General features: G+C 44.6%; 1 protein-coding gene across 3 annotated transcripts in view; it reads left to right on the plus strand.

The window, feature by feature from the left end:
* The window catches only part of LOC139753813 (uncharacterized), a 167410-nt gene that overhangs the window by 48608 nt on the left and 91384 nt on the right, over window positions 1-27418 (plus strand). The gene's annotated exons all lie outside the window — the stretch shown is intronic.

Consider the following 27418-nt stretch of genomic DNA (forward strand, 5'->3'; position numbering starts at 1 on the left):
TGTATGGTTGCGAGGCGTGGGCTATGGATAGAGATGTGCGCAGGAGGATGGATGTGCTGGAAATGAGATGTTTGAGGACAATGTGTGGTGTGAGGTGGTTTGATCGAGTAAGTAACGTAAGGGTAAGAGAGATGTGTGGAAATAAAAAGAGCGTGGTCGAGAGAGCAGAAGAGGGTGTTTTGAAATGGTTTGGGCACATGGAGAGAATGAGTGAGGAGAGATTGACCAAGAGGATATATGTGTCGGAGGTGGAGGGAACGAGGAGAAGAGGGAGACCAAATTGGAGGTGGAAAGATGGAGTGAAAAAGATTTTGTGTGATCGGGGCCTGAACATGCAGGAGGGTGAAAGGAGGGCAAGAAATAGAGTGAATTGGAGTCATGTGGTATACAGGGGTTGACGTGCTGTCAGTGGATTGAAGCAAGACATGTGAAGCGTCTGGGGTAAACCATGGAAAGCTGTGTAGGTATGTATATTTGCGTGTCTGGACGTGTGTATGTACATGTGTATGGGGGGGGGGGGCCATTTCTTTCGTCTGTTTCCTTGCGCTACCTCGCAAACGCGGGAGACAGCGACAAAGTATAAAAAAAAAAAAAAAAAAAAAAAAAAAAAAAAAAAAATATATATATATATATATATATATATATATATATATATTGGAAAGGATCACAATTTTGCACGTCCTAGCTTCGTCTCTTCGATGTATATCAACTGACTTGTTATATTTCTCTCTTGTCTCTCCCCTGATGATGTGATTATCACACGAAAGTGCACTTGGGAACTTTTCGTGTTTCATTTTCCCCGTGGACTCATAGGAATATATATATATATATATATATATATATATATATATATATATATATATATATATATATATATATATATATATATATGGTGTATTTTCCTCTCACGCCTTTTTAATGGTGGGAAATTCGGTTTCCGCCGACAAATGAGAACATTTGTGCTAAGTTTAGCCCAGGTGAGATGAGGTAGGGTGAGTGGGTGAGGGGAGGAAGTGTTGGCTATCTGACCTCCCGCTTCATCTAATTCTCTTTCGCTAAACAGGAGGAGCTGCTTGCCTGTTTTTCCAGCCTCCACATTGAATCTGAAAGAGTCTTTGCTTTCAGGGATTTTAGGGGATTATAAATCCCTTTCATGGTACCCAAGTTAACTTATGTTATTGTAATAATTGTTGTGAATGTAAGTATATATATGAAAGGGAGACTTGTGTACGTTTCGTTGTATGAGATGGTATAGGGAAGACAGAGTCACTTTGCCTCTGATTCTATGAGGACGAAGGAACGACCCTTGAACTTTGACGGTACGACCCTTGAGGATGATGGCCGCCTGGACTTTGGACTTGACCCTCAAGGGTTAGGTGAGACTTCAAACCACTAATACGTAATGGATGGACCGTAGTACTCAAGAAGGGTGTTGCTTTCGTGCTCAAGGGTTATACAGTCGTGCTGAAGGGTCGTACAGTCGTGCTTAAGGGTCGTACCGTCGTGCTTAAGGGTCGTACCGTCTTGCTCATGGGTCGTACCGTCATGCTCAAGGGTCGTATAGTCTTGCTCAAGGGGCGTACCGTCTTGCTCAAGGGCCGTACCGTCTTGCTCAAGGGTCGTACCGTCATGCTTAAGGGTCGTACCGTCGTGCTCAAGGGTCGCACAGTCATGCTCAAGGGTCGTACCGACTTGCTCAAGGGTCGTACAATCTTGCTCAAGGGTCGTACCGTCATGCTCAAGGGTCGTATAGTCTTGCTTAAGGGTCGTACCGTCTTGCTCAAGGGTCGTACAGTCTTGCTCAGGGGTCGCACTGTCATGCTCAAGGGTCGTATCGTCATGCTCAAGGGTCGTACCGTCTTGCTCAAGGGTTAAATAGTCTTGCTCAAGGCTCGTACCATCTTGCTCAAGGGTCGCACCGTCATGCTCAAGGGTCGTACCATCATGCTCAAGGGTCGCACCGTCATACTCAAGGGTCGTACCGTCGTGCTCAAGGGTCGTACCGTCTTGCTCAAGGATCGTACAGTCTTGCTCAAGGGTCGTACAGTCATGCTCAAGGGTCGTACAATCTTGCTCAAGGGTCGTATGGTCGTCTTCAAGGCTTAAAGTGATCGGTTCAGTTGTGTTGGTGTAATGAAATACCATCCACGACCCAGAGCAGAGTGGGGTCACAGACGCCTTTGGCTTGACGCGCCTTCTGTCGTCACTCAGGGTGGGATTACAGTCACCACGAAGGCTGGGATTTACGGATTTACCTCCTCATCAACCCCCCACAACTCCCCTTCCCCCCCCAGAGGATTTACAAACCCCATTACCCACGCGATTTACGAGCTGTTACCCCATGCGATGTAGAAACCCGTTACTCGAGCAGTTTGTTACACCTCATTACACACGGGGGATTTACAACCCATTACACACGGGGGATTTACAACCTCATTACACACGGGGGGATTTACAAATTTACAACCCATTACACAGGGGGATTTACAACCCACTACACACGGGGGATTTACAACCCATTACACACGGGGGGATTTACAACCCATTACACACGGGAGGATTTACAACCTCATTACACACGGGGGATTTACAACCCATTACACACGGGGGATTTACAACCCATTACACACGGGGGATTTACAACCTATTACACACGGGGGATTTACAACCCATTACACACGGGGGATTTACAACCCATTACACACGGGGGATTTACAACCCATTACACACGGGGGATTTACAACCCATTACATACGGGGGATTTACAACCTCATTACACACGGGGGATTTACAACCCATTACACACGGGGGGTTTACAACCCATTACACACAGGGGATTTACAACCCATTACACACGGGGGATTTACAACCCATTACACACGGGGGATTTACAACCCATTACACACAGGGGATTTACAACCTCATTACACACGGGGGATTTACAACCCATTACACACGGGGGATTTACAACCCATTACACACGGGGGGTTTACAACCCATTACACACGGGGGATTTACAACCCATTACACACGGGGGATTTACAACCCATTACACACAGGGGATTTACAACCCATTACACACGGGGGATTTACAACCCATTACACACGGGGGTTTACAACCCATTACACACGGGGGATTTACAACCCATTACACACGGGGGATTTACAACCCATTACACACGGGGGATTTACAACCCATTACACACGGGGGGTTTACAACCCATTACACACGGGGGGATTTACAACCCATTACACACGGGGGATTTACAACCCCTTACACACGGGGGATTTACAACCCCTTACACACGGGGGATTTACAACCCCTTACACACGGGGGGATTTACAACCCATTACACACGAGGGATTTACAACCCATTACACCCGGGGATTTACAACCCCTTACACACGGGGGATTTACAACCCATTACCCACGGGGATTTACACATGGGATTTACCCATGTAAGTTACAGGCCATTACACACGGGGGATTTACACATGGGATTTACCCATGTAAGTTACAGGCCATTACACACGGGGGGATTTACAGCCCACTGCCACTCGAGTTACATCCCAGAGACGAAAAAGAATACATTTTACTTTTCCCCTGGACACAACAGATATGATATACTGACACACAGGAAAAATTAGAGACGAAAAAAAAAAAAAAAAGAAAAGAAAAAAATGGTGAAAACTAAACTCACTTTCCCTGAACATCACAAAAGGGATTGAGAACACAAGGGTGTTCATCCACAGAGAACATGGGGAATCATAACCTTACGTACGCAACTAGGAGGGGTAGTCCAACACTCTCTTCACGGCCAACGCGTATTTTCATAATGAACGAAAGGACTCAGAAAAGAAAATGTTGCTTATGACAGTTGATTATTATGGATTGAGGTAGGGATTATATCATTTTGAGCCCTAGGCCTTATACATTACTCAGTGCAAGTATTATAATATTGAGTACGAGCATTATACATCCGTGTGCAAGCATTATACATTACTCAGTGCAAGCATTATGATACTGAGTACGAGCATTATACATCCGTGTGCAAGCATTATACATTACTCAGTGCAAGCATTATGATACTGAGTACGAGCATCATACATCCGTGTGCAAGCATTATAATACTGAGTACGAGCATTATAATATTGAGTACGAGCATTATAATATTGAGTACGAGCATTATACATCCGTGTGCAAGCATTATACATTACTCAGTGCAAGCATTATGATACTGAGTACGAGCATTATACATCCGTGTGCAAGCATTATACATTACTCAGTGCAAGCATTATGATACTGAGTACGAGCATTATACATCCGTGTGCAAGCATTATACATTACTCAGTGCAAGCATTATAATATTGAGTACGAGCATTATACATCCGTGTGCAAGCATTATACATTACTCAGTGCAAGCATTATAATATTGAGTACGAGCATCATACCCCCGTGTGCAAGCATTATACATTACTCAGTGCAAGCATTATAATACTGAGTACGAGCATTATACATCCGTGTGCAAGCATTATACATTACTCAGTGCAAGCATTATAATACTGAGTACGAGCATTATAACCCCGTGTGCAAGCATTATAATACTGAGTACGAGCATTATACCCCCGTGTGCAAGCATTATAATACTGAGTACGAGCATTATAACCCCGTGTGCAAGCATTATGATACTGAGTACGAGCATTATAACCCCGTGTGCTAGCATTATACTACTGAGTACGAGCATTATACCCCCGTGGGCAAGCATTATACCACTGAGTACAAGCATTCTGGTGCAAGCATTATACCACTGAGTATGAGCATTATACACCTGTGCGCAAGCATTATATCACTGAATACAAGCATTATACCACGTACAAAAAGCATTTTACGCCGTGTACAACAATTATACCACTGGAACAAGCATTATACTCCTTGTACAAGCATTATTCCACAGAGTACAAGCATTATACCTCTGAGTGCAAGCATTATACCACTGAGTTCATGGATTTCATCAGTCTGAGGTGGCACCACTGGGAACCTCCATGCGCGAAAACGGATCTAAAGTCACCTCAACTCCACATCATATAGTCAAACAGTATCGCTGTTCACGTCAGTTTAACAAACGCCTCTTCAGTCAACGTACAAAACATTTTTTTTTTTTTTGCCAACTAACTTTTTTTTTGTGTCGTGCTTTGGCTTGATATTCGGTGTGAAAGGGCTGGAGTTCATTGGCTGGCATGTTTGTGTAGCCAGAAAATTGGAATCATGAGAGACTCTCTCTCTCTCTCTCTCTCTCTCTCTCTCTCTCTCTCTCTCTCTCTCTCTCTCTCTCTCTCTCTCTCTCTCTCTCTCTCGTATATTTATAGGTCGGGCCTTAATTGAAATATGGAGAGGTTAATGAAGGAGAAAAAGAAGACACAGGGGAAAATATTTACGATTTTTTTAAGAAAGTGAAATACCTGTCTGCCAAAATGTGCTAGATCATAGTTACTGGGAAAGACTTGAGAGGGTAGAGAGTTCCAAAGGTTCGGGGTGTAGGGAAAGATACAGTTATCAAAACGGCCTACCCTTGAGTTCCCAACAGCCCCACAGTAATCATGTGACGCAGCAGCTTGCCAAGTAATGCATGGTCTAAGCTAGTGGTTGGGGGCACACAGGCAGCCAGTTCTCGGGAGCTAAAACCTAAGTTATGCCTATAGAAAGGTGGAAAACGAAACATTTGTTCGAAAGAAATTTCGACTTGTAGACAGGACTCCCATTTTCTTTTTTTTCTTAGAGGCAGACTTGGTTATTTCTGTAATGTGGGTATCCAAGATAAAGTGGATGTTGCAGTAATACCCAGTATGTTCACTGAGACTAGAGGTGAAATTACAGAAACGTCGAAGGAGAGAGAAAAGTTAATTGTGTAGCATTTTCGACAGACAGATTGGGTAGAAATTAGGTCTTGGAGGCATTAAAACTTAACCAGAGTTTCGTCTACCCTCGCTGTGGTATCCTGTCCAAGTCTGAGTTTATTGAGGAAATTGTGTCGAGACGAGATGCAGATCGAGTGAGCGGAGGAGGAGGAGGAGGAGGAGCAGAATTGAAGGATGTGGAGTGATATAGTGTCGAGTCGTCAGCGTATGAATGCATTTGTTTATTTGTGGACAGAAATCATCCGTCAGAAAAATGAGTGTTACAACTAAAATCAAAAGTAGAGTTATATATATATATATATATATATATATATATATATATATATATAGAGAGAGAGAGAGAGAGAGAGAGAGAGAGAGAGAGAGAGAGAGAGAGCGAGAGAGAGAGAGCGTAACACATTCTTATACATGTTGTCATACCTTATAGAAATAAAATATTACTAAATATTCTGAGATGGAATTGTTACAATACAGGAAGGAGACAATATCGAATTAAGGAAAAACATGACATTTACCGTTGATCCAAACATCGGACTTTTGCTTTTGCTAGAAATGAAACTCTTTTCATCAATTCAGTTTGGACCTGTGTGTCGTCTCTCTTCCTAGTTCGCCAGGGGTAGTGTGACGAGAGAGTTATGGTTTTGTGTGACGCGTCACAAAGCTGTGAAAAAAATGAATTCCAATTACGCACTGTATCTTTCCGCGTGTATATATATTCGTCCCGTGTATATATATTCGTCCCGTGTTCACGTTTCGTATCGTTGTTTCGCAGCGCGGTCAAAATGTCGCTATGGTATGTTTGAAATGTCATCAAAAAAAGTCGGGGTTGAAAAAACAATGAAAAGGGTTTATGTAAAGAATATAGAGTCTGTGACATTAGAGAATGGGATACAGAGTGAATGATTGAAGTACATAATACCACTAGATGGACGATGGATGATTTCCAAACTCTGTATATTGGTTATTTGTACTGTACGGGAAGGGAATCCTACACTAGTGGAGCCCCATCTCCTAAACTTTCTATTTCATAAACTTCTGAATTCTGTGTGCGTTCACTGTAGCCTCATTATTTCCAATTTTTCACTCCCTCACAATATTAAAAAATCGTCTTTATTTATCTGCCCAAAATCATGCATGCATCTTATTTGACATTATAATGAGGTAATGTATAGATAGATAGGGAGATAGATAGTTCATAGTCGGAATATAATTTATTAATCCACGGGAATGTTGTTGGTGAAGGTGGAGGAAGTGGAAGGAATTGAGTGGATGCGCGAAAACATCAGCTTCGCAAATGGCTGGCTGGGCGCTCAGTGTAAACAAACGCTCGCTTTCATTAACGCTGCATTATTTCCGGCCACGCCTGTTTCCTCGGCTCGTACTTTTTTTATGCATTTCCCTAATGCACTTCCCAATAAGAAGGGTTTGTTTTTTAATTCTGTAGTTGAGGCACTTTCCTTCCTTAATGGGTGCGCGAAAGGTGTGTGCATTCTGAGGCTTTTGACCAGAACCAAACCCTTTCCCACGTTACAAACTCGACCTTCCTTCGCCAACTTCATCATTCAACTTTTTTTTTTTTAATTAATTAATTGAACAGTCTGTCAACTTCATTTCCCACCACCTCATTAAGATTGTGCGAAGCTGAGAGCTGGTAAGTGAGGGGGTAAAGTTGACACATTCACCTCCCTTGAACTTGTTGACTTGGATGGGACGTGGTTTTTGAAGATGGAAACTCATATAATAGATTTTCTTCAAAGGTTTTTAAGAGTTCAGTTAGCAAATGAAGTGTAGGGAGATTGAAGAAGAGTAGAAATGTATAGAAAGACAGGCCTATAGAGACTAACAAGGCAGAAATTATAGGTACTCATATTTCACTAGCAAAAAAAACAGGAAGGATAGATGTATTTTCTTGAAGATATTTCTTTAGTTGAAGACAGTGTTTGAATACTACTACTGACTCCTCGTTTCATTTTAAAACTACCAGAAGCTGGCCACTGATTAGAACCTTCCTGTTATTGAATATTTGTGGAACTACCAAATATTTTCCTGTTACTGTGCCATATGATGTCGTGTGTGTGTGTGTGTGTGTGTGTGTGTGTGTGTCAACCTGGCATAAGAGCATACTTTCTTGTACCCTCTTTCTCCTTATTGACGTCGAGCCACGGCGAAGTTTGCGTTGTGACAGACCGACCAACACAGGAAAGCCATTCAGTGGTCTATCGAGAGTCTGGCCTGGCGTAAAAGAAAAAGGCGAAAAAGGAGAGAAAAAGAAAGAGAGAAAAAGAAAGAGAGAAAAGGAAAGAGAAAGCCCAATATCGAGATTTCTCTTTTCTTCTGTGATCGCTTCATCCTTCTTTCCTTCTGTGGCCTAAATGTTTGTTTCTCTTTGCGATTAGTATTCTTATATCAGACGTGCGTGATGGGTGTCTGAAGAACAACAAGTTAACACACCCTTAAATAAGCGCGATTATCTGAAGAACAACAAGTTAACACACCCTTAAATAAGCGTGATTAATCATTGTTCATCCTTAAATATATTTTAGGTATCAGGGTTGAGGGGATGTGACCTTTCTTCAGTGGGAGCTGCATCGGCGGAACTGACCAGTTGACCGAAAGGTCAGAGAGACTGCTATGTTTCTCTCTCTCTCTCTCTCTCTCTCTCTCTCTCTCTCTCTCTCTCTCTCTCTCTCTCTCTCTCTCTCTCTCTCCACTCACTCCCTCGTCATTGTTGTCGTCCTCGTCATCCACCTCCACCACCTCCTCCTCACCCTCAGCCATCCTGTCCATCCATCTTCCGCTTTCTTGGAGGTCATTCATCCAACGCCAGATCCACTACACGAGGATGGACCGTTGTGGGGAAACTTTCTCCATTCCTCGAAGAACGAGATGGTGTTTCCTTTCGCCCAGGATGACCGACCACAGGGGGAAAAATGAAATGACATCACGAAAGGGAAAAGAAATGAGTTGATCCAACGAGGGAGAAAATGAGATGTCACCAAGAGGAGGAGTAAAATGACATGACACCATACGGGGAAAAAATACGTGACACCGAATGGAAAGAAATGACATGACATCACGATGGGGAAAATGACATGACAACACGAGGGGAAAAATGACATGACACCACGAGGGGAAAAATGACATGACACCACGAGGGGAAAAATGACATGACACCACGAGGGGAAAAATGACATGACACCACGAGGGGAAAATGACATGACACCACGAGGGGGAAAATGACATGACACCACGAGGGGGAAAATGACATGACACCACGAGGGGAAAAATGATATGACACCACGAGGGGAAAAATGACATGACACCACGAGGGGAAAAAATGACATGACACCACGAGGGGGAAAATGACATGACACCACGAGGGAAAAATGACATGACACGACGAGGGGAAAAATGACATGACACCACGAGGGGAAAAATGACATGACATCACGAGGGGAGAAATGACATGACACCACGTGGGGGAAAGTGACATGACACCACGAGGGAAAAAATGACATGACACCACGTGGGGGAAAATGACATGACACCACAAGGGGAAAAAATGACATGACACCACGAGGGGAAAAAGTGACATGACACCACAAGACACGGCGAGATATTCACGTTGGAGACACGTCTCATTAGAAGCTCTTAAGTGGCTCTCTCTCTCATGTCTTAATTAAAAGTGTTAATTATGTAGCGCCAGGTTGGTCGTGGTGCATTACACTGGCTGTCTGTAGTGAAAATGATGGTGATAATGATGGTGAGGTGGACGTGATGGTGATAATGATGGTGAGGTGGACGTGATGGTGAAGGTGATGGTGAAGAGGACGTGATGGTGAAGGTGATGGTACGGAGGAGGTGATGGTGAAGGTGATGGTGAGGTGGGCGTGATGGTGAAGGTGATGGTAAGGAGGACGTGATGGTGATAATGATGGTGATGTGGACGTGATGGTGAAGGTGATGGTGAGAAGGACGTGATGGTGAAGGTGATGGTGAGGAGGACGTGATGATGATAATGATGGTGATGTGGACGTGATAGTGAAGGTGATGGTGAGGAGGACGTGATGGTGATAATGATGGTGATGTGGACGTGATGGTGAAGGTGATGGTGAGGAGGACGTGATGGTGATAATGATGGTGATGTGGACGTGATGGTGAAGGTGATGGTGAGGAAGACGTGATGGTGAAGGTGATGGCAAGGGTCGTACTTATCCTGGGACTGTGGCAAGGGTCGTACTTATCCAGGGCCTATGGTAAGGGTCGTACTTATCCAGGGACTATGGTAAGGGTCGTACTTATCCAGGGCCTATGGTAAGGGTCGTACTTATCCAGGGGCCTATGGCAAGGGTCGTACTTCTCCAGGAGCCTATGGCAAGGGTCGTACTAATCCAGGGGCCCTATGGCAAGGGTCGTACTTCTCCAGGAGCCTATGGCAAGGGTCGTACTTCTCCAGGAGCCTATGGCAAGGGTCGTACTTATCCAGGGGGCTATGGTAAGGGTCGTACTTATCCAGGGCCTATGGTAAGGGTCGTACTTATCCAGGGGCCTATGGCAAGGGTCGTACTTCTCCAGGAGCCTATGGCAAGGGTCGTACTAATCCAGGGGCCCTATGGCAAGGGTCGTACTTCTCCAGGAGCCTATGGCAAGGGTCGTACTTCTCCAGGAGCCTATGGCAAGGGTCGTACTTATCCAGGGGGCTATGGCAAGGGTCGTACTTATTTAGGGCCTATGGCAAGGGTCGTACTTATCCTGGGACTATGGTAAGGGTCGTACTTATCCAGGGTCTATGGTAAGGGTCGTACTTATCCAGGGGCCTATGGCAAGGGTCGTACTTCTCCAGGAGCCTATGGCAAGGGTCGTACTAATCCAGGGGCCCTATGGCAAGGGTCGTACTTCTCCAGGAGCCTATGGCAAGGGTCGTACTAATCCAGGGGCCCTATGACAAGGGTCGTACTGTCCCCCCCAAAAAAAAACTCTAATTTCATCTTAACCTCAGAACATTGTGTTCTCTGCCAGTGTGTTCTGCATTCCTGGCCCTTCACCTACTTCATTCATAACGGGGGAGTGAAGGTAGAAATGTGTGGCCAGGGAGAACTGAACCTCCTTCATAATGAATAACTCACAGATACGTTATCAGTTCCCTGAATCATTAACTACAGATAAGCTTCCCTTCCTTCCCTCCCTCCCTTCCCTCCCTCCCTCCCTCCCTCCCTTCCCTCCCTCCACTTCGAAACAAGAAATTTATAAAATGAGTTTCATCAGATAACGCTGTTCCGATAGTCCCTTTTTTTCTCTCTTTTTTTTGTGACCATCCCGCTTCTGTGGTATTTTTTTTAAAAGCAGTCGTTGATAGCAGTGAGCGTTGTTTAGCCCTTTTCCTTCCCTCCAGGCTTGAAATCTGTAGCTTAAATGCGTTTCGGTTCGAGCGAAAGCGATCCAAGATGAGGTCACTTCACTCATAGGAATATATATATATATATATATATATATATATATATATATATATATATATATATATATATATATATATATATTCCTATGAGTCCACGGGGAAAATGAAACAAGATAAGTTCCCAAATGGCGTCCTAGCTTCGTCTCTTCGATGTATATCAACTGACTGTTATATTTCTCTCTTGTGTCTCCCCTGATGATGTGATTGTTACACGAAAGTGCACTCGGGAACTTATCGTGTTTTATTTTCCCCATGGACTCATAGGAATATCTTGATCACGCGCAAAACTGTGATCCTCTCCAATATATATATATATATATATATATATATATATATATATATATATATATATATATATATATATATATATATATATATATACAGAGGGATTAGCTGGTAGATTGTATTTTTCTATATTACAGTAGGTCCAGCAGTACACACACACACACACACACACACACACACACACACATTCGTACTTTCAAAACTCGAATTCTTACTTATGGTTATAAATGGTTCATATCATCGCTGTCAGTCTTAAGGAATTCATGAAAGCATTTATATTGAATTGTGTCCAAGGCGAGGCTGGCCCTTCTGGCGAACCCTGGCAACTGATATCCCGTTTTCTGTCTCTCGACTCCAGGGGGAACGGTGGATGGAATGTCCGATGGATGACGCAACCATCTTATAACGCAGCTGGAAAGAGTCATATTTATCTACAAAATTTGAGGAAGACTTTTATATATGTATAGATATTTGATAAGATCATTTTTTTTTTGTTATATAAATTTTCCCTCGTCGTCTGCCTATCTCTTTTTATTTTTTTTTCTATTTCAATTTTATTTCTTGCTCATTTTTTTCTTCCTAGTGCTTTTTTCATCATCCCGTTTTCGTTTTCGACACGGGGGATGAGGGAAGCGCTTCTCTCTCTCTCTCTCTCTCTCTCTCTCTCTCTCTCTCTCTCTCTCTCTCTCTCTCTCTCTCTCTCTCTCTCAGGTATTCGAACCCTAGTTTCCACACGTGTCTCCACCCCGTAACCTCTTTTTAGCGTGACAGTGAGACACACCAGCTCCGTGAGCGGTATCGAACTTGGCGCCTCTCTTTTCCAAACTTGAGGACACGGGTTCGACCACCCGACACCGGCTCTCGGATTCGAGAGGGGGGGAGAAAGATGAACCCGGGGAGCCAAAGGCGTACCCGAGAAGAACATGTTGGCGGTGCGTCTGACACAGTTGTGTACCGTGGTACCGTACCCAACAGATCGTACCATCGTGTTCGAGGGTCGTACCGTCGTGCTCTAGGGTCGTACTATCGTGCTACAGGGTCGTACCGTCGTGTTCAGGGTTTGCACCGTCGTGCTACAGGGTCGTACCGTCGTGTTCCAGGGTTCGTACCGTCGTGTTCCAGGGTTCGTACCATCGTGTTCCAGGGTCGTACCGCCGTGTTCAGGGTTCGTGCCGTCATGCTCCAGGGGTCGTACCTTCGTGAGCTTCAGGGTCGTACCTTCGTGAGCTCCAGGATTCGTACCTTCGTGAGCTCCAGGGGTCGTACCTTCGTGAGCTCCAGGGGTCGTACCTTCGTGAGCTCCAGGTCGCGAAAAAAAAAAAAAAAAAAAAAAAATATATATATATATATATATATATATATATATATATATATATATATATACTGGTACATATAACCACACAGACAGACGTACATTTTGCAGCCATGCGCAAGGGTTATAGAGCAGTTTAGGGCGAGCAGCAACAGCTATGAAGAACTGTATAGCTTTTTTTGCATCGCTTCTCAGCCTTGTGGAGAAATATAAGACCTTTTTGGCTGGCTTCCTTCCCCACAGAAGGGACCCACTGCTTTTGACATCGCTGGACAAGAAACACGTTCGTTGGCAAAGTCGTATTCGTGAGATATGTCCCAAAATTGGACAAAATCGTATCCGTGAAATAAATCGACATTGGTCCAAAATCATGTCTGTGAAGTATGCCTAGATTAGGCCAAATCATATTGGTGAAATATGTCTAAACTGGACAAAATCATGTTTGTGAAATATGTCTAAACTGGACAAAATTATATTTGTGAAATATGTCTAAACTGGACAAAATCATATTTGTGAAATATGTCTAAACTGGACAAAATCATAATTGTGAAATATGTCCAAACTGGACAAAATCATATCTCTGAAATATGTCTTGATTCAGCCAATCCTATTTGTGGACTGTAGCTATACTGCGCCCATCTGGTTGTGGGTGAACTCCAGAACTCGATACATTTCTGGCCATAAAGAGACTTGATCATGATCATAGACTATTAATTAATGTGAATGCATCATCATTTTTTTTTTTTACCCTGTACGTTTATACATAATGCATTAGTCACATACTCCGCGTGGTTCATTAAGTAAATGAATCATTGCGAAGTTATAATGATTGTTGCTGGAGGTGGTGTGTGTGTGGTGGTGATGGGGCGGGAGGGTGTGTGGCGGTGATGAGTCGGGAGTGTGTGTGGTGGTGATGGGGCGAGAGGGTGTGTGGTGGTGATGGGGCGGGAGGGTGTGTGGTGGTGATGGGGCGGGAGAGTGTGTGTGGTGGTGATGGGGTGGGAGGGTGTGTGTGGTGGTGATGGGGTGGGAGGGTGTGTGGTGATGATGGGGCGGGAGTGTGTGTGTGGTGGTGATGGGGCGGGAGGGTGTGTGTGGTGGTGATGGGGTGGGAGGGTGTGTGTGGTGGTGATGGGGTGGGAGGGTGTGTGTGGTGGTGATGGGGCGGGAGTGTGTGTGGTGGTGATGGGGCGGGAGGGTGTGTGGTGGTGATGTGGCGGGAGTGTGTGGTGGTGATGGGGCGGGAGTGTGTGTGGTGGTGATGGGGCGGGAGTGTGTGTGGTGGTGATGGGGCGGGAGGGTGTGTGGTGGTGATGGGTCGGGAGGATGTGTGGTGGTGATGGGATGGGAGGGTGTGTGTGGTGGTGATGGGGCGGGAGTGTGTGTGTGGTGGTGATGGGGCGGGAGGGGGTGTGTGGTGGTGATGGGGCGGGAGGGTGTGTGGTGGTGATGGGGCGGGAGGGTGTGTGGTGGTGATGGGGCGGGAGGGTGTGTGGTGGTGATGGGGCGGGAGGGTGTGTGGTGGTGATGGGGCGGGAGGGTGTGTGGTGGTGATGGGGCGGGAGGATGTGTGTGGTGGTGATGGGGCGGGAGTGTAAATCCCCGTTGGTACAGGATACACTGTTGTAAATCCCCGTTGGTACAGGACACAGTGTTGTAAATCCCCGTTGGTAGAGGATACACTGTTGTAAATCCCCGTTGGTAGAGGATACAGTGTTGTAAATCCCCGTTGGTAGAGGATACACTGTTGTAAATCCCCGTTGGTAGAGGATACACTGTTGTAAATCTCCGTTGGTAGAGGATACACTGTTGTAAATCTCCGTTGGTAGAGGATACACTGTTGTAAATCTCCGTTGGTAGAGGATACACTGTTGTAAATCCCCGTTGGTAGAGAATACAGTGTTGTAAATCCCCGTTGGTAGAGGATACACTGTTGTAAATCCCCGTTGGCTGAGGATACACTGTTGTAAATCCCCGTTGGTAGAGGATACACTGTTGTAAATCCCCGTTGGTACAGGATACACTGTTGTAAATCCCCGTTGGTTGAGGGTACACTGTTGTAAATCCCCGTTGGTAGAGGATACACTGTTGTAAATCCCCGTTGGTACAGGATACACTGTTGTAAATCCCCGTTGGTAGAGGATACACTGTTGTAAATCCCCGTTGGTAGAGGATACACTGTTGTAAATCCCCGTTGGCTGAGGTTGGTGAGACGGTGGTTGTGTGAGCGAGACTCGACGCCCTTGGCAGGGCGAGCGCGTAGCGCTCACCGCACGAACATCTGCGGGTTGCGAAAGGAGGAGTCGAGTGAGTTGCGTGTTGTCAAGTGTTACGTGGGAGATGAAGAGGACCCCCGCCAGCAGCCCCCAACTGCTACCTGGGTCCAGGGAGTGATACTCGACAGCCACTGGTGTGGCTAGGCCACCCTACCCTACCCTACCCGATACCCCTGGGGTCGATGGCTGACTCTACCAGAGAGAGAGAGAGAGAGAGAGAGAGAGAGAGAGAGAGAGAGGAGGGAAAGGGAGAGAGAGAGAGAGAGAGAGAGAGAGAGAGAGAGAGAGACACGAGAGAAGAGAGAAGAGGAGAAAGTGAAGGAAAGAGATGAAAAGAGACACACAGGAGAGTCCTTCAGCCCACGTCTCGCTGCCCGGGACTGAGCCGTAGTCACGTTCCTCCTCTCATTTTCTTACCTGAAATAAACAGGCAATTATCATCCTCCCTCATCCACCTCCCTCCTCTTCGTGTTATCACTTATTGCTGTCCATCTTGCTTCCTTCTCTCATTCGTTCCTCCATTTTATGTCGTTTCTTATGCGTCTTGTGAGGTTCATATTTCACGTGATGTTTATTTTCTTTTTCTTTTTTTTTTTTTCCTTGGCCATTTTTTCGCTTTCATACTTTTTTTCTTTCTTTTTTTGCAAAAAAAAAAAAAAATAAAAAAAATTGCTTTTCGTCAGTCTTCGTACGACGGAGCTTTCAACCTGTTTTCTGTTTTCACTCTCTCTCTCTCTCTCTCTCTCTCTCTCTCTCTCTCTCTCTCTCTCTCTCTCTCTTCTCTCTCCCATAACCGCAAAGGGGGACAGCTCATGACCCAGGGGCAGATGAGGTCACAGGCACGCAACTAACAACCCTTGACCTGGCAGGAGGGTGGGTGGCTGGCACAGTCCCAATGGTAGCCCAGTTTATTTTCCAGACAGAGGCATCTTCCTATTCCTCCATAACCCAGGAGGGAAACTAGTTTATATCTTCGCCCTGTAACAACCTCGTACCACCCACCTACCCTTGGTAATTACAAGTTCATATACCAGACAGAACCCTGAACAATATTGTTGGAGATTTCTAACTTCATCCCCCACCATATTCCACCAGCAAGAGACTGGCTTACTTTCCAAAGGAGGGAGTTTCGGGAGTGTGTTTTTTTTTCCTAAAGACTTGCCAAAGATGTGATGGTTCATGGACAGGATGGGAGGGAGGAAGGGTTCAACGAGAAACTGGCTCGTACGGGTCGTGTGGCTTCGAACTCTGGGGTCCCCCCAAACTTGTGTAGGAGGAGGGAGGGAGTGCCATGGGAATAGTAGGCCAAGTTCGCTGGATCCCAAGCTGGAGTCGGAGGCTAATGTGAATATCGTGTTGCATGTCCCTTCCCTCCCCCCCAGCGCTGGAAGTCCCGGATGGGGTTCGCTCGTACGGTAGCGCCGGCTCACAATCCCCAGGCGTTGATTGGCCTGGTAGTAACCTGGTTGTTAGGAAGGGAGGAATGAATTGGCTAATGAGGGAAAGGGGGGAAAAAAAAAAGTGGTGTTCAAATTGCATTTCATTCATCGTCAATGCAAGGGCGTTCATCTCCCGGGAATGGGTTTTTAACATGTTAATGCGAGGGAATGGGTTGTACTTATTGACTCATAAGGTATGATTGGGCTGTGACCTCTGTGTGACCTCTGTGACCTGATTTTTATTAAAGGGTCGTACTCAAAGGGTAGATTGAAGTTCAACCCCCATTGGACTCAAAGGTCGTACCGTCGTGGCCCCAAACGTGGGTTACTCATCGTACAGTCGTACCGTCGTGGCCCCAAACGTGGGTTACTCATCGTACAGTCGTACCGTCGTGGCCCCAAGCGTGGGGTACTCATCGCACAGTCGTACCGTCGTGGCCCCAAGCGTGGGTTACTCATCGTACAGTCGTACCGTCGTGGCCCCAAGCGTGGGTTACTCATCGTACTGTCGTACCGTCGTACCCCAAGCGTCGGATACTCATCGTACTCATGGGGGGGTGAAGGATGGATGTGGAGGAGTGGGAGAGGACAATCGGTGAAGCTCTCCTCGATTCCATTGGCATTCTCGGTAATGAGGAGGAGAGACTATGATTCGCTCATCAAGTTGGTCATACTAGGTCAAGGCAGAGAGGTCAGAGTCTGTACACAGGTTGTGTACGCGTTCAGTGTCCAGAAACGAAAGAGAGAGAGGGAGGAGAGGGAGAGGGGAGACACCTCTCTCTCTCTCTCTCTCTCTCTCTCTCTCTCTCTCTCTCTCTCTCTCTCTCTCTCTCTCTCTCTCTCGTTCTTCCTTGGGAGCTCAAGTGACAACATTGCGACACAGGTGAGGGAGAGAGAACGTAGGGTTTGGATTTCCTTGCCTCTCCCTTGCCTCTCCCTTGCCTCTCCCTTGCCTCACCCTTGCCTCTCCCTTGCCTCTTCCTCTCTCCCTTTTCTTCCTACACCATCATTTATTCATGTCCTTCCTCTCTCTCTCTCTCTTGTCATTTTCTCTCTCTCTCATCCCTTTGCCAAACACCCTCTTCACTTCAGTTGATCTTCCCTCCTTCCCTCCTCCTTCCTACCTCACCCATCTTGCCCTTACACCCACACCTCCTCCCTTCCGTTCTTCACCCTTTTTCCCCTCCTCTTCCATCTCCCTTCCCGTCCGCTGCGCCCCGTGCAGGTGGTGGCCATCATTCCCTTACGCAAGGAAAAGTTTCATCTCGCTCGGCCAATTAACACAGGCAGACAGTTGCCAAGGCGTGGCGTTTACTTCACGTTCGTGTGTGTGTGATTTTTCCCCCTGTTCGTACTTACACGAATCTCCCTGGCTTGGAGAGTTGCGTTCGTGAGTAGACTCTCATAATATCAGTGTATATATATACCTCCTCATTCCCCCAGACGAGTGGGCAATTAAGGATATACTACCTCAATTAATTAAAGCCAGAAGCGATGTTAATTATAATGCATCTCGTTTCATGAAAACCCCGTCGAGATCTAAGCTACCCATTTTCTATGCAGCAGAAGGCATGGGAGTCTTGCGCAAACATGGCGTACCAGACCATTTGTTAGTACGATGGACGCTGACTGTTTCTACGTCTTATAATTCTTCCACTCGTGTCTGATTAGTGATATGACCACATTGCCTGTAATATATATATATATATATATATATATATATATATATATATATATATATATATATATATATATATATATATATATATATTCGCGACCTGGTTCAGTTTAGAGAAAAGTAATGGAAATGTTGATAGTCTGAGAACGTGTCAAGCACCCAGCGGGCAGGCACAAAGTGAAATCTAATATATTCTGGAATTGCATTCGCTGGAAAATGTCGCGTCACAAGATACATTATGAGCCAGGGGTAACGTCCCATTATCATCACCCAAGCTGGATATCTCAGAATGAGTGGGGGGGAAATTACATGTTTATATATATATATATATATATATATATATATATATATATATATATATATATATATATATATATATATATATATGGTCGTCAATGTCGTCCAAATTTCTTGAAATTTATATATATATGCAGAGATCCCAGCAGATGCCTTGAAAGAGGTCTTTGAAGTATACCTTTAAAAAGGTATTCTACTTCACCTTTCAAGTCATACACTTGACCGTGAAAATATCGTCATATTGTTCGGGCAAAGACGCAAAGCTTTGCACTTGTCATGCTCTAGCTTAAGCCACGCAACGATCTTCACAAAGCTGGTGATTTTTAATGATGAGTGTCGACCTGCCTTTGTTCGCCGTCGTCTGGATAACAGAGGAAGGTCTGTGGTGTGAAGAAGGTCTGTGATGTAAGGTCTGTGGTGTGAGGAAGGTCTGTGCACATGTGAGGAAGGTCTGTGATGTGAGGAAGGTCTGTGATGTGAGGAAGGTCTGTGGTATGAGGAAGGTCTGTAATGTAAGGTCTGTGGTGTGAGGAAGGTCTGTGGTGTGAGGAAGGTCTGTGGTATGATGAAAGTCTGTGGTATGAGGAAGGTCTGTGGTGTGAGGAAGGTCTCTGATGTGAAGGTTCTCCAGCCTATTCTTCTCCTGTGTATGGACGCTCGTTGGTTTGTTTCGTGGGAGAGTCGAAGTGGCTACGTGAGGTAAGATAAACAGACATATCTGAATTGAGGCCAAAAAGATCAAGGTGAATATCGTAGCATTCGCTAAAGGGAAACATCATTTAAGAAGCTGAGGCTTTGAACTTCGCCGTGTGGTTTATATGGGAGAAGGTAAGGAGACGAGACAGATATATACACATACATGGCTAGGCAGTTATAGAACTGCTCTTGTCTTCTTCGCCCTCCCATTTGCACTGGACGAGTCCATTCACCCTATCCACAGGGGAGCCTGATGCTTGACTGGACGAGTCCATTCACCCTACCCACGGGGGAACCTGCTGTTTCACTGGACGAGTCCATTCACCCTACCCAGGGGGGAACCTGCTGCTTCTCTCCCACTCCGTACCTTACCTTCGAAAATGCAGCAGAAGCAGCAGAAGCAGAAGAAGCAGAAGCAGGGTTCATTGAATCTCCCTGAGCAACAGAGGAGTTAGCTGCGTTATCCATGCTGGAATATTCCATGGCTCACGCTATAGCTGCGTCCGGGTTACATACGTAGGCTTGTCCCAAGGAAGCTGCCTGGTTTCTAAGCTTCATCTGCTGACGAAGTATTTCGACCCATTAATTCAGTAAGAGTATCTATAGTTACCCCTCAAGAGTATCTATAGTTACCCCTCAAGAGTATCTATAGTTACCCCTCAAGAGTATCTATAGTTACCCCTCAAGAGTATCTATAGTTACCCCTCAAGAGTATCTATAGTTACCCCTCAAGAGTATCTATAGTTACCCCTCAAGAGTATCTATAGTTACCCCTCAAGAGTATCTATAGTTACCCCTCAAGAGTATCTATAGTTACCCCTCAAGAGTATCTATAGTTACCCCTCAAGAGAATCTATAATTACCCCTCAAGAGTATCTATAATTACCCCTCAAGAGTATCTATAGTTACCCCTCAAGAGTATCTATAGTTACCCCTCAAGAGTATCTATAGTTACCCCTCAAGAGTATCTATAGTTACCCCTCAAGAGTATCTATAGTTACCCCTCAAGAGTATCTATAGTTACCCCTCAAGAGTATCTATAGTTACCCCTCAAGAGTATCTATAATTACCCCTCAAGAGTATCTAATAGTTACCCCTCAAGAGTATCTATAGTTACCCTCAAGAGTATCTATAGTTACCCCTCAAGAGTATCTATAGTTACCCCTCAAGAGTATCTATAGTTACCCCTCAAGAGTATCTATAGTTACCCCTCAAGAGTATCTATAGTTACCCCTCAAGAGTATCTATAGTTACCCCTCAAGAGTATCTATAGTTACCCCTCAAGAGTATCTATAATTACCCCTCAAGAGTATCTATAGTTACCCCTCAAGAGTATCTATAGTTACCCCTCAAGAGTATCTATAGTTACCCCTCAAGAGTATCTATAGTTACCCCTCAAGAGTATCTATAGTTACCCCTCAAGAGTATCTATAGTTACCCCTTAGTTTTGCCCTGCACGTTCGGTGGGGGCCTCTCCAGCACGTCCTTTGAATGAATACCTGGTCGACTCCATTCGTTCCGTTTTCATTCAATTGTTTTTCGTTTTTTGGTTTTATTTTTGTTTTCGTTTGTTGGTTTTACTCTTTTTTTTGAGGGGGGGGGGGTGAGGGGGAGTGGTTGACGAAGCCTGCTTCATAGGAACGGAAGTCTGTATGTAAATCATTTACATTTATTCCGTAGTTTCTCCTTTGTATGTGTGTGTGTGTGTGTGTGTGTGTGTGTGTGTTGTCGCATGTAAGTGATATGTAAGTCTTTCGTCATATGTAGGTGATATGTGAGTACGTCAGTCGTCATATGTAGGTGATATGTGAGTACGTCTAGAGTCATATGTAAGTAATATGTCAATAAGTATATTGTCGTATGCAGGTAATATGTGAGTCTGTCTGTCTTGTCATATGTGATATGTGAGTCGTGTTTGTTCATATACATATCTAATAGGATAATGTCTCTAAAAAGGTCTTAGGTCTGTCCTATATGTTCCTATAAACTAATTACTTAATTATTCTACGTGTTTGGTAATGTGGGCGAGGCAGCGTCATATGTTACTTGGTGTGTATATAATCTATTAATGGATTTCGCGTGATTCAAAGTCCATTGCTATCTTGATTTGTTATCTTTATGGGATATTCTACGATTCTAGATTGATGCCATGAATTGATATATAACTCTAGAATGATCTCATGGTTCGGTATGTACTTCTAGATGGATGTCATAGTCTCATATATAAATTTAATAATTCTAGTATTAAGTCTAGGATGATTCTAGATGGAATAGTCTCATATATGAATTTGATAATTCTAGTATCAAGTCTAGGATTATTCTAGATGGATGTCATAGTCTCATGTATAAATTTGATAATTCTAGTATCAAGTCTAGGGATAATTCTAGATGGATGTCACAGTCTCATATATAAATTTGATAATTCTAGTATCAAGTCTAGGGATAATTCTAGATGAATGCCATGGTTTCATATACAATTCTAAACTGATATCATGATTTCACATACAATTTTCATATCCTTGTGTGAATTCTAAGCTTCCTTAATTCGATATCATTCATTTATATCTTATTCTCATATCCTGCTTTGAAGTCTAAGCTACATTTATAACATTCTCATGATGTTTAACATACCAATGAAACTTTAGGAGTCGTGTGTGTGTGTGTGTGTGTGTGTGTTAGTATTATTTAATACGTCTTTGTCTACAATGTTGACTGGGACATGTATCAGATTTCATTCATCTGTTTCATTAACATATAGAACGACTTTAAAAGTACAATTACTTTATCGAATGGTTCGTGTAGTTTTTCCCACTTGAATTTATAAGTTCATAGGCCACTGGGAAAGCAAGGAAATTAATTACCGTAAATAGTTATTTTCGTTGTTAATCATTCAGATGCGTATTGATTCGTGTGTTTCGTGAGGTTTGCCAATACATGGTTTCGTGGGTATCGAACACGGGGTTGTGTTATTGGGCACTTTACCTCTCCAAGTGGAAGACCAACGCGCCAGGGAACTCGTCAGTGTCAGGGTGTTCTGTGTCCTCAAAATCAACCTACACTTGAGACGTTTGTGAGTCGGTGTTTTGAGTGTCTCTGTGAGCCAGCAGCAGCGGTGGTGTCGACCAAGATTGTCTGTGGGCGAGGATGGTGTAGAGAGAGGGTAAGGTTTCGCCCTGTCAAAAGGAAATACCTTTATTTCTTTTCTCTTTTTTTCATATGTGAGAGTACGACCCTCGAGGATGGAGGGTACGATCCATGAGCACGACGGTACGTGCTTTCATTAGGCCAGTGAGATCCTTGATGCACGACTTTACGACCCCACGACTCCCATTTTGAACCACGACAGTACTACGACCCTTTTCATCACGACGGCACGACCCTATATATATATATATATATATATATATATATATATATATATATATATATATATATATATATATATATATATATATATATATACCACGACGGTGCGACCCTTTTAAACAGACCAGCTTGTCTCGTAAATACGTCATACGCCGATAGATAGGTAGATAGACAGCCATCTGAAAACAGGTCAGTGTATGTATATATAAGGGCTTAAGACACATCCCTCTTCCGTAACTCCTTCTCGGCCACGGAGGCACACGGACACTCCCGTTGTGGCAGAATGTTGCGTACCGGGAGGGGAGCTGCGTGCCGGCACTCTGGGGGGGCCAATCAATATTAGGTAGACTTGTGTCATGATATTAAAAGCGGAGGCAGGAGGGGGGCCCGAGATGGCTTGACCCCTTGGCAACGCTGCTATGCGTGTAGCAGCATCAAAGCGCCTAAGGTATTGGTAACACTGGATCCCTCCTTCCCTCCGTCTGTCCCTCCCTTCCCCTCCATCCCTCCCTTCCCATCCTGTACTTTCCTATTAATTAACTATACCCCACACCCACCACCCCTCACCAGAGCTACAGCCCCCCCTTACCCTTCTCTCTTCTCCTTTTACTCTCTCTCTCTCTCTCTCTCTCTCTCTCTCTCTCTCTCTCTCTCTCTCTCTCTCTCTCTCCTTCCTCATTCTCCTCCTCCTCCTCCCTTCTGCGCCTTACACCATGGGGAACCACTTTCAAGTGTCAAGAAGCAACAAGGGCTGGACGGTCAGCGAGACGTAAACGCTTGAGAGACAGACAAAAAAAGAAAAGAAGAAACTCGTATAACATCGTTGATCATGTAGGACGACCCGTCCAGGTGTTCTGACGAAGGAGGAGGCGTTGCTTGACGAGCATAGTGATGACGCAGTCAGCACGGCTCAAGGGACAGAGACTGAAGCACCAAGATATAGACTAGGAACATCTAGATTCTCATGGAGAGAGAATGGGTCATAGAGATACAGATTCTTAGAAAAGTGTGTATTGGATAAACTCCTGTTATCAGTATGTCTCGAAGGACAATACAGACAGAGGTAGATTAAATACACTGGCCATGATAGAGCTTATCTTTACTTATCACGGAAAGACAGCATAAAGTATTGATAGACCGATTATAAAACAGCAATCATACAGTGCTTTCACTCGACCGTGTGTTTATGGAAGACTTGGAGAAGATCAGATATGAAAACCAGATTCATAGTGGAGACACAGTCTTGGAAACTACACAGAGACAGATACTGGTGTCTATAAAACGCTGGAAAAGATGATCATCAATCAAATGGATGATAACTTGCAGAGGAGAAACTCTCCAGGCGATAGAAAGCTGGAGTTTGAGGAAAAGACGTCATGCGTCACCAGTATGACAGAGTCACAGATACAAAGAGATTCAGATGGATGTCTTGTTTGTGATTGGACTGCCAGAAAGCCTTTGACACCATCCCCAAATAGCAAGCTGGTGAAGAAGATGGATCATGAAGTAGGTATCAAGAAAAATAGCTCCTTCCAGTAGATCGACAGATATCTTAGGAAGAACATATGCCAGAGGAGCATTTTTCTGAGTGGGTTGTGGCTTCCAGTGGCGGTCGTGTGGACGTTGCTGTTCGTATGTAAATAGCTTACCAGAGGCACTACACTCGCGCTTGTCTATGTTTGCTGGTCATGACAGAGGCGAGGAATGACAGAAATTGTATCACTTTTAGAAAGGCACTTCGACTAAGCTCTAAAGTTGGGCTGATGAAGTTCACCTCCAGAGGTGTGTGTGTGTGTGTGTGTGTGTGTGTGTGTGTGTGTGTGTGTGAGGGGCGCTTGGCAGTCGAGAGTGCACTCAAGGAACCAGATTTTCTTATTCACTTTGGAATTTCATTGAAGTTCATGGATAAGGAGATGTCCAATAAACTACGGCAATTAAAACTTATAATATCAGTATTATGATAATGATCTCAAGTGTAATTACCCCAAATTTGAAGCCTGGGAAGGGGGGATCCATAAAGGAGATGTTAGGGCAGGAATATATATAAATATATATACGAACAAAGTGTATATGAACGCGCACCTTCATAGAACATACAAACCTCCAGCAGCCAGGATCGAACCCGGGACCCCTGTGCACAGGGGTCCCGGGTTCGATCCTGGCTGTTGGAGGTTTGTATGTTTGTCTGTTCCTAGCTTCGTCTCTTCGATGTATATCAACTGACTGTTATACTTCTCTTTTGTGTCTCCCCTGATGATGTGATTATTACACGAAAGTGCGCTTGGGAACTTTTCGTGTTTCATTTTCCCCGGGGACTCATAGGAATATATATATATATATATATATATATATATATATATATATATATATATATATATATATATATATATATATAATGTTTTCGCTTGTCTTGAATAGACGAAGACCTCCACTGTAACAACAATAGACCTGTACTGCAGTATTCACTTGTGTTCAGAAATTTCCCAGATATTGAAGGTAAGGTTAATATAATTGAGGGTATTATATGCGCGTTGTTACGCATCGTGGCTTTCGCCAGCAGAGCGACTCATTAAGCCAGATATCGTTGCACCAAGTTCAACTTACACACGTTTGCAAGACTTACCTGTGTTGTTTTTTCTAGTCTAGTGACTGTATTATTCGCCTCTTTGGACTTTGAGGGGGTTCTATCAATTCCTGGGGTCCATGAAGACTGGCTGGCAGAGATGAGGTAGATGGCTTGCCCCCCAACCAAGTCGACATATATCACACGTTTCGATATAAATCTAAGACCATGTACTCTTTCTCTATCTCACTTTGTGTATATAACCCGTGCGAATAATGTTTCTCGTATGACCTCAATTCGTACTTGATCGCCGTTGAACGTGACCTGACGCTCGTCGATGAATCGTTCTGCCCTCGCTAGTTAACCATTTCCCCAACCGTTACTCGGGTTCTGATAATTAACTTCCTAAATTAAGCTGTCTCCTCCACTCCTGTATTGTCCTGTAGTTACGGATATGTGTGTGTGTGTGTGTGTGGGAGATGGTATCTCTGCTGCTTCTCCATCAACTGACACACACTATGAAAACCTTCCCCATGGCCGAAGAAAATAGATCATATCAAAGAAAGGGGGGGAAAAAAAGGGAGGGAAAAAACACAAACACGTAGTTTCCACTGGAAATAAGTTAAGGTGATATTTCCATCGCCGTGCATACCTTCCAGTCTATGGCAAGCCGATGAAATTAGTCCCCCACGCCCAGGCAGGCTGAGAATATTACGTTCGGCCTCCTTTATATATGCAAATTTGGACTGCGTCAGGCCTTTCCACACACGACCTATATATAGCGACTCACCCTCTTGTGGATCCCAGCGCTCTGAGATGATGACTATGATTTTCTTTTTTCCTTTTTTATTTGGCCATGTCTCATTGAGGATGTCAGGCATCCCCTTGTCATCTCCTTACATCTGGTGACATCGTAGATGTACCCTCAGTGGATCATGTCGGATGTCACTCCTTCTCTATGAGGGGACTTCGTAACCCACTCTATCGACTGGGATGACTTCATGTGCTTGCGCGTACCCCCCCCAGGGATGACATCTCTGTCTCTCCATAGATGACATCACCACACATGCATCGCTTCTCCACTGTAGGTGACTTCGTACACTTCTCTATCCTCATACATTGCATCATACATGTCTCCCTCCCTGTGAATGACACCACGCGTATCTCCCTCACCTTCAGATGACATCAAGGACTTCGACCTCATCCCAAAGGACTTCGATCTCTCATCCCTCACTAGCGTCTGTTGACACACTCACAAAGCAGCATCTTCGAAAACCATTTCTCACAGCTGAAGTTCTTGGCGAACCAGCGCCTTGAACCTATACATTATCATCCTGTGTATCGCATGTTTACCAAATGGCGTCCTAGCTACGTCTCTTCGTTGTATATCAACTGACTGTTATATTTCTCTCGTGCGTCTCCCCTGATGATGTGATTATTACCCGAAAGTGCACTTGGGAACTTATCGTGTTTCATTTTCCCCGTGGACTCATAGGAGTATATATATATATATATATATATATATATATATATATATATATATATATATATATATATATATATATATACTATCGAACGGGAGTTTTAAAGTACCTGGCAACCCAAATGTCTCCCACCACACAAGTACCGGTTCGATCCCCGCTAGCAGAAGGGGGGAGGGGGGGTCCATCATTTCCAAGAGTGTACTTCGTTGGAGAACGTCTCTCTCTCTCTCTCTCTCTCTCTCTCTCTCTCTCTCTCTCTCTCTCTCTCTCTCTCTCTCTCTCTCTCTCTCTCTCAAATCATCGAGGGTCTGGGTGATACAGTGGCCAGATGGCTAGCCACTGGAAGGGTCCAGAGGGAAATTAACCCTCAGATTCTGTGTGACGACCCCCCCTGCCTGTGGTCCCCACTGAGTTCCCGGGGATCCCTTACCAGTAGTCCCCACCAAGTCCCCGTTAGGCCCCCTGCCCGTGTGAGCGAGGTAGCGCCAGGGACAGGCAAAGAAAGGCCGCATCCGTTTGCATCCATTCCTAAGCTGTCATGTGTAATGCACCGAAACCACAGCTCCCATTCCCGAGCTGTCATGTGTAATGCACCGAAACCACAGCTCCCATTCCCGAGCTGTCATGTGTAATGCACCGAAACCACAGCTC

Source organism: Panulirus ornatus, chromosome 15 (assembly GCF_036320965.1).
Source record: "Panulirus ornatus isolate Po-2019 chromosome 15, ASM3632096v1, whole genome shotgun sequence".
In the NCBI taxonomy this organism is placed as follows: Eukaryota; Metazoa; Arthropoda; class Malacostraca; order Decapoda; family Palinuridae; genus Panulirus; species Panulirus ornatus.